Below are 9,436 nucleotides of genomic sequence, written 5' to 3' on the forward strand. Positions count from 1 at the left end.
GGCCTTCACTTCTATCACTTCCATAGTCTATCAGGCCCCCACCTTCAGGATCTTCATAGGACAGTCTGTGGACCTCATACCTCAGTGTTGTTAACCTGAGTTGTGGGACAAGAGACATCTAAGCTAGGGCTATTGCAGGTAACTAGCCCTGGAATGTTGTAAGAACCAAAACCAACTGCTATGTTACAACAAACCTTTCTCTTTTTTTGAACCTGCTGATGTTGACTTCATGGATCAGAGGATGCAGGAGGGAACCTCAACCATCAACCCTGGAGAGGTTGGTGAGGCTCACTACCTTTCCAGGTAGCCCACTGCACTGTTTAGCCACCATTAGCAATAGAAAGTTGTACCTAATCTTTAAAGAAATTCTTTCTTCTAATTTTAATTTTTTTAATTTGGTAGTTAGGTATCTGGCTGTGGAGCCAGAGGTTAGGAGTTTGATTCTCTGCTGTGCCTCCTTGACAGGGGTTAGACTCAATTATCAATAGGGTCCCTTCTAGATCTGCAGTTCCAAGGGGATGATGATTATGAGTTCAGATCTTACTCTTTGGAGTTGCAGAAGGCAAGCTTATTCTGTCTTCCATATGACAGCCTTTCAGACAATTGAATATGTCCATCATATCACCTCTCACTTCTTCTTAAAGGTAAACATAACCAATCCTCTCAATAGGTTTGGTTTGTACATTTGTAGGTCCTTTACCATCTTGAGCACTCTCCTCAGGGCATGTTCCAGCTTTTTATGTCCCTCTTAATGTGCAGAGTGCCAAGAACTGGACACAATATTCCATGTGACACCTGACCAAAGCTGCTTACAGCAGGTTGTCCTGGAAGAGACTCAGAAGGAGAGAGAGGAAGATTTTTTTGAAAAATTAAGAAAGTGAAAGAGAAAAGGCTAGAGATTGGTTGTGAATGTGGTAGAACAGTGGTTCTTAACCTTTTTGAAAGAAACACCCCCTTGAGCCATTGAGGAAGTTATCATCGCCCCCCTTCCCGCGGTGATAACTTATTTATTTATTTATTTATTTATTTATTTATTTATTTATTTATTTATTTATTTATTTATTTATTTATTTATTTATTTATTTATTTATTTATTTAAGACACTTAAATCCAATGACCCCTGAAAACAAAATTAAATTCCAAGAAAATGAAATGCCCCCCAAAAAAGTGAATTTTAAGATGCAAAAAGAAATATAAAAAGGGCATAAAAACAAATGCAGGAACTAAAAATTTCAAGACAAAAAGTCTGAAACTAAATTAAAATTGGAGGAAAATATATATTCATGCACACTGTAAAAAGGCTGCAGCCATCTTCACAGGTTTGGCTTGCTCCAGCGCCCCCCTACCGCCCCCCCTTCTGCTCCAGCGCCCCCATGCCGCCCCTTTTCGTTCTACCGCCCCCATGAAAAATGAAATCGCCCCCTGGGGGGCATTATCGCCCACGTTAAGAACCACTGTGGTAGAAGACCATCCATAGAGGTTCTCTGAGAAATACTGTTTTATACAGAAAGGGGCACAGATCAAACCAGAGGTTGCACACAACTGCATAATTCTGCTGGCGCAAGGATTTAAATGCTTGTGGAAAAAATTGGTTTCAGCTTGTTCAACCTAAGGTTGCCAGGCCTCAGGATGCTGGCTGAAGGCTTGCATAATTGCTCGGGTCTCAAGGCAGAGGGGACGGCTCACTTCCAGGCTTGACCATGTCAATCGGTTCCTCTCCACACTTGGGTCTCAAGGCAGAGACCAGATTTCATGGTGAGGCTTGCGGGAGGAGAAGATTGATTTTTTCCCCCAGGTATGGTGGCTTTATTGACAGGGTGCCCATCTCCTCCAAGCTGCCTCAGTGTGAAGGTGTTTGCATGTGTTGTGCACATAACAGTTATTCAGGAGACGGTGCAGGAGACCCATCTTGTTTATCCCATTCTCTCATGCATCCATGCGTGGGCACACTTTGTTCTATCACTGCTACATAAGGGCCCATTTCCTGGTGTCAGGTTTCAGGCCTGAGATTACAGGAGATGGGAAGTTACTGAGTTGGCAACCCTATCTATTGCAAGGCATTGCCCAGCTATTTCCATGGGATGTTTGGCTTACCCTTGCTGTGCGGCAATATTTTTAGCGGCTGAGCTCTGTACGCAACAGAGGATACACCTGAAACAATGAATGCGTCCCCCAACTTTCCCCCCCAGTTTCCAAAATAGGAGTCCACCAGATTGACTCCACTGCTGAACCAGCCTTCCTTTCAAGATGTGCTTGTTCCTGTCTTGGGCGTTCCTTGCTGCTGTTGTAACAGCGATTCTAAATTCAAAACAGTACAGAGCACTGTAAGTTATTTTATATGGCAAAGGTCTTGAACGTGAGAATGCAAATGCAGGTTAAAGCTATTATGTTGTAGTGTCTTACCACCTGGATGGATCTCTCTTGTCCAGGGCAAGCCACGAACAAGGAGACACATCAAGCCTGGGCAGAGCCTGTGCTAGTCCCCATCGACTCCTTAATGAAGGATTAAGCAGAAAAGGTTTGGGGGAATGCCGGTTCTTTTAACCATTCCAGACACTCTTTAAATAATGTGCCTGTAGACATCCATCAGGAGAGAGGCACTTGTTTGACTTGCTGCAGAGATCTATTGCTCGCCACTGCTAATTATTTTCTTCGAAATGTTAACTGGGAACACTTTATGGAGCACCCCTGCAAAGTGGGCACAAAATATGTGTAAATTCAATCTCTCTCCTCGCTGCTTCAACACACGTTGGACAGTTCTTGATCCTAAGATTCCTGTTGGCACTTACATCCTCAATGCCAAGCAAATAAATGCTTAAAAGAGAACATGGGCATGCAGGGGTGGGTACCCACAGCGGGCAAAGCCAAGAGTAATTAAAAGGAATGTGAACGGAAATGCCTGCAAAGATGGAAATCTGTAAAAAATCTCTTAATGGAGTATTTAGAATTCAGTTTATCAACATTCAACTGGAACAGAGCATTTGTTTACCCACTCTCTCATTTTTAAAAGCGGCATGTTATTGTTAAGAGCTGGGTGGGTTTAGAAGTATGACAGCTTCTGCTTAATATCTCCTCATGTTCTCGATTACAAGGTATGGAAAGACCACGTCTGGTATTCACAGACAAGACAATGGACTTTGACGTCTTTAAGTAGCTAAAGAGTGCATTTGCTCATCATGACAAGACTTGCAGAAGTTCATATTTTGTCCTAATGGGGCCAAGATCTGGCAGACTTCCAGTCTGGGTCTTAAGAACAAAGGAAAGAATAAAGATTTAAAAAGACTCCAAGAACTCAAAACCAAAACAAGAAAGAATATGGGGAGAAAATAGAGGCTCTCCTGTACAAACGGAGCAGCTGGCGGGAGATCCTAGCTCTGTTCAAAGGTGTAATCTGCATTCTGACTGTGGTTAGCCTTCACAGACTTCCAGGATGGCTAGATAGCTCAGTGGTTTAGGTTCCTGGCTTTGAGCCAGAAGTTGGAAATTTGATTTCCCACTGTGTCTCCTGCAAGTAAAGCCAGCCTGTGTGACTGTGGCCAAGATGCACAGTCCCAAGAAGCCCCCAGAAGAAGGGGATGGTAAACCTGAGAACTCTCTACCTGAGAAACCTTGAACAAGGATCACCACAGGTTAGAACTGATTTGATAGCACATGATTATTTATTATTGAAGGGAGCCAGTGTAATGTAATGGATAGACTTGGGAAAGAAGACCTCTACTGTACATTCAAATCCCTGCTTAGTCGTGAACCTCGCCTGGCAACCTTTCAATAGTTATTGCTTCTCAACTAAACCTGTCCTACAAGGTTTTTGTTGGGAGAAATGGAACAACTGAAGTGGTCATGTGCATTCTTGGTGTATTATTACTACCATTACTGATGACCTTTTCTCATATATAAGAGCTTTTCACTGCATCTTCAAGAAGTGTGGAGGTTCATTGCCACCAGTATTTTCTACTGATGTCAAAAAACCTATAGAGAACTTTGTAAAAAATCATGAGAATACCATAGGAAGCCTCCATGGGTGACCCCCGGACTGATATCCTGTTGCCTTACACAATGTAAGGCTAATTGATGTCATCAGCTACAACAATTTTTCAGAAACTGATGAGCCAGCACATATACAGTGCTTGAAGAACCAGGCAAGAGTGCTCGCTTCGGCAGCACATATACTAAAATTGGAACGATACAGAGAAGATAAGCATGGCCCCTGCGCAAGGATGACACGCAAATTCGTGAAGCGTTCCATATTTTTCCAGTTAGAAAGGTGGACAAGTGAATGGTATGCTAAAGAAGGGAAAGGCAGAAAAATGACAAAATTTGAAGAGATTATAGAAAAAAGATTGAAATTAGAGGAAAAGACAGAAAGAAAAGGAATGGTAAACCAAATATATAAATTATTAATCCAAGCTGAACAGGGTATACTAGGATTAAAAATGCAATGGCAAAATAATTTGAACAAAGAAGCAATAGGAGAAGAATGGGATAAAATATGGGGATCAGAGAATTATGAAGAACATGTCAGTAAGGATAAAAGAAAATTGTTATAAAATAATATGGAGATGGTATTTAACGCTGGTCAAAATGAATATAATGGATACAAGTGTGTCAACATTATGTTGGAGCTGTAAAAAAGAGAAGGGGACGTATTTACATATGTGGTGGTTATGTGAAAAAAGAAAGAAAGAATGGAATTTAATTTTTAAAGAAATATCTGAAATAATTGGATTGAATATTCAAATGTCTCCGTTAATAGCCTTGTTGAATGTGATTAAGAAAGATAATTGTTGAAAGAAAATAAGGATTTAATAGTAATAATGTTTATGGCTACAAGGATAATTTTTGCAAGAAACTGGAGAAGTGATAATCAATTTAACTTGGAGGAATGGTATAGAGAATTATGGAACATGGCAATTAACGACAAACTGACATGTGATGTGAAAATAAAAAGAGGCCAATTGAAAAATAATGATTTTAAGAAAATATGGAATGTATTTTTGGAACATGTATTTCGGAGAGGGAAGGAGTATACACCAAGGGAAGAAACAATGAAATTTTGGAGTGAAAATGGATGGAACAAAGTGCAATGCTAGTCCTGAAGGTGATGGGAACACATGGGTAATTGTATTGTATTGTATTGTATTGTATTGTTTTTTTCATATAGGTTTTCTTTTTTGTTTAGCAGTAGGTTTATTTTGTATAAATAAAAATCATTTAAAAAAAGAAAGGGGGAAAAAAAGAAACAGGCAAGAAAGCGCGGTGGTGCTAAGACAATGGGTTAATTTCAACTTATCCTCAGATGGAAATTAGGAAAGTTGAACCTTTTCCAACCAACACTTTACAAAGTCTCAGGGAGAGAAAACTGTTCAAAAGGTGGAAGGGGATATGTTATTGTTGTTCTTTTGACATATATCACCCCATAGTGCTAAAGCATGCCCTGGGTTGTTTACAAAGTTATTATGCAAGCAACACTTTGCCCCTGACCAAGCCAGGTACTCATTTTACTGACTTTGGGAGAATGGAAGTCTGAGTCAACCTTGAGCTGGCGACCTGAAGCCATCAGGACTGAATTCAGCTCATGAGCAGAGGCTTGCTTGCAGTAGTGCAATGTAACTGCTGTGTCATGGGCCTCAATGAAGAAGAAACCATAAGCAGCATCTGTTTTGTTTAGGAATATAGCAATCAGTTAAGGACCTTGTCTTGACATGACTCTGCTACCCTCCCATCTAGAGTAGCCTTTAGCTGAGTGACTGTGAAAATAAAAAACTTGATTATCAAGCCATCTTATTGCTCCTCATTAAGTTCAGCTAGGCTCTGGGGAAATGTCCTTTTTTAAAAAATATCCCTTCTAGCATTTCCAAAAGAGTGGTTGTATTATTAAGGCAGACCTGGGATGGTACCACACACCTGTCTTGTTCAAAGGACCACTAGCATACAATTTGTACAATGTGAATATAAAATTCTTAGAGGGAAAAATATTTTAAATGTTTTGCTCTTCCTATTAGAATGGAACCAAATGATCTTGTTGCTAAACTGCAGATGAGAAATGAGCCTAACGAAGTATGGAATGTACAAACTGGAAAATAGTTTCTTTACAAATAACATAGATAAGAAAGCACTCTGTTCTGTGGTTACTCCAGAAAATGCCTGCAAACAAGTTAATTAACTTTTAGAAAACAAACAAAAACAAATTGTTTGCAAATGGTATGAGATGCCTGAAACAGCCAGCAGGCATGCCAGTTCTTGAGTTTATAGAGGAAAAATTCTGCTGTATCTCTGTTACCTGGTGCTTTAATTGTTTGTGTTTATCAACCTTTGGGTATTAATAATGATTTCTGAATATGAATAGTTAAGCAAAGATCATTTGAATGCCATACAGTCTGTGCAACCTTGTGGCAATCAATACCTTTACCAAAGTTCACACTACCACTCAGTCATGAGCCAGGCAAGTGCCACCCCACACTAGACTAGCTCACAAGTTAATTTGGGACCATTTTAAACAGGCTTGATTCCCTTCCTGTGGCATATACAATGCACATCACAAAGTGTTCTACTTACACTTTGTCATTCTTTATATCATGGATCAAAGGAAGCAACTTCAGGATATAAGCAAATTGAGTACTTCCCCTGTTCCTCTGCATAATAATAATAATAATAATAATAATAATAATAATAATAATAATAATAATAATAATAATAATAATAATAATAATAATAATAATAATAATAATAATAATAATAATAACAACAACAACAACAACAACAACAACAACAATAACAACAACAACAATAACAACAACAACAACAACAACTATTATTATTATTATTATTATTATTATTATTATTATTATTATTATTATTATTATTATTATTATTATTATTATTATTATTATTATTATTATTATTTTGTCTCTGCTAGACCATTGTTAATGTGTTGAATGACTTAAATTAACATAAAAAATGTATTTGCCTTGTGTGTAACACTGATTAAGAAACTACTGTACCTGCAGCTGTAGTTTTGGTCTGCACTTTACACTAAGGCAAAGAAAATATTTTTTAAAAAATTAAGAAAACTTCCTTCCTTCCTTCCATTTTTAGCCCTCAGCCTGAGAGCCCATGTAGAAGTTGGAGATGGTATTGATGAGTAGATAGTCAGTGTGCTGTAGTGGGTAGAGTGACAGAGAACTGAGGAAAAGTGGGTTAAAAATCCCCCCTTGGCCAGGGAGACTCATTGAGATGTGTGTGACATTGGTACATACTGTATATAGTCACCTTTTAAAAAAGTACTTTACACACATCGTTGTTGTGTGCCATCAAGTCACATTCAACTTCTGGCAACACTAATAAGCTTTCCAAGCTTATTTAAAGGGTTGTTTTCTCAGTGTCACACACATCTCAGTATGTACACAGATGGAGAGGAAAAGGAAGCATCAAGTTATTAGAAACATTGTAACACAGGTTCAGATTTTTAAAGCAGTGGGAATTAATGTCCCTGAATAGAGCACTTTCCAGGGTTTCATTTTGTAAGTAGAAGGCCATCACAGAAGAAAAGACAGCTCTCAGCTCACCTCGAGTAATAAGCCTGGCAGATCTTTGGCATAACCATTTTGGGACATTCATTTATCATTTTTCTACCCTATGCCTGTTTGAAGTGAAGTTTTATTCACGAAACCGTGCACTGAATGTTTAAATATGAGCATCACGTCTTCTACATTTGGATGGAGTACAGTATTTCCTACTGTTTGCATTTATTTACAATTGAGTGCAGCCATGATGCAGACATTGCAGAGAAAACAGTCTACTCACTAAGACCCTCTAGAAGGAACCAGGCTCATTCCTGTTTCTGGCCTCAGGATGGCTTCCAAATGTCAGAGTGTCCTTAGATAACCACATTCCTTAGCAGTTCTAGCTCTTTTTCATGACAATGTATCCTCTCTATTTCACTAACAATTGAATATGCTAGGCTAGATGTGTCTGGCAGATTACAGGACAGTTAACCCTCCTTGTTAACCCTCTGCTGAAATTAAATAGGGACATAGGTTCAAATATGTTGCCTGAGGTATCATGTGAGATACTTTTCATGTTATTCTAAGGGTTTGTGGGTTGTTGTTGTTTTTTGCTTTGTTTTGAGAGGGGTGGAGTTAGAACAGCTGAGCACAGAGGAGAAACTCTTTAGTACTTCCCATCCTGGCAGCAAGCCTGATAACATTCCTCCTTCTTGAGTTCCTGTTGACAATGGGGCAGCTGGGGGAGTCCTCTTAACACCACTGGGTGATTTTGTGTAGAGTGAGAGGGGGATCTTTTTACATTCTCAGAAGGGTGGCAAGGGTTGAACAACCCTTTCTAATCTATGAATGTCCCGAACCAAAATGGATGCCTAAAGTGTTTGCTATTAATTGTTTTTTTTTTTAAACAACCTCTTTTTTGTTTTGTTTCAGGTGACATACACGTCTTGGGTCAAGCTTTACCAAGTTGAAACAAAGTTTGTGTAACATAAAATACCCCAATCTCATCACAATGACTTAAATCCAATGTTTTTTGTCAGTAGAGTAGACCAAAGGATTCAATGAATATTACTAAGTGCTGGCTCACCACGTTCATTGATTCAATGAACCTTCTTTAACACAATACACTTTAAAAATGAATGTATTAATTTTATTGGGGAGAGGTGTTGACATTCAGACTTGTTTGGCCAGCCTGAAAGGCAAGGGTGGCCCATGTTCTCTGCTTGAGCTGGGAAGCAGTATACTGGTCACCATGACCCCTAAGATCCACCTACATACCCCCAAAGGCAGGAAGCATTTCTTTGACTCCTATCATAGGAGGTAGAGACAGATGCAAAAAATGAGAAGCACGGTCCCCACGCAAGATTCAGAGGGAGAGAAAGGAGCAGCATCGTCACCCCCTCAACAAAGACAGAGAGAGGGAGTGAGTGAGTGGAAGGCACTCAGTTTTGAAAAAAGGAAAGAGCAATGGCAGTACAAGTGGTGGCAGGGCATATACAGTCAAACAAAGATTAAGGCAGGTTACTTTGTGTGTGTGTGTGTGTGTGTGTGTGTGTGTGTGTGTGTGTGTGTGTGTGTGTGTGTGAGAGAGAGAGAGAGAGAGAGAGAGAGAGAGAGAGAGAGAGAGAGAGAGAGAGAGAGAGAGAGAGAGAAGCCATGGTGGTACAATAATGACCAATAGTGGCAAGTAGAGGCTGCTTACGCCACTGGATTTGAGCATATTATCCTACTCCCATCTCTGGAGGAGAAGGTGTGGAGCTCCCCACTGATCTAAGATGATTTACCAGGGGGCCCCTGCTCTAGTGCCTTGGCTCCAAGGAGGACCCTTCAGAGCCCAGCAATGAATAGCTGGTGGGAGACCCCAAACCACCTCCTTTGCTTCCAGTGGCAGAAGCAAGTGATGTGCTCTGCTTTGGTGCCCTTGGCCACCACTG

General features: G+C 39.8%; 1 non-coding gene across 1 annotated transcript; it reads left to right on the top strand.

The window, feature by feature from the left end:
• Nucleotides 1-4,145: 4,145 nt before the first annotated feature.
• LOC140705258 (U6 spliceosomal RNA) lies at nt 4,146-4,252 on the top strand. Its single transcript, XR_012084688.2, has one exon. It is a non-coding gene; the product is annotated as a U6 spliceosomal RNA (small nuclear RNA).
• The last annotated feature ends 5,184 nt before the right edge of the window (nt 4,253-9,436 follow it).

Source organism: Pogona vitticeps, chromosome 2 (assembly GCF_051106095.1).
Source record: "Pogona vitticeps strain Pit_001003342236 chromosome 2, PviZW2.1, whole genome shotgun sequence".
Classification (NCBI taxonomy): domain Eukaryota; kingdom Metazoa; phylum Chordata; class Lepidosauria; order Squamata; family Agamidae; genus Pogona; species Pogona vitticeps.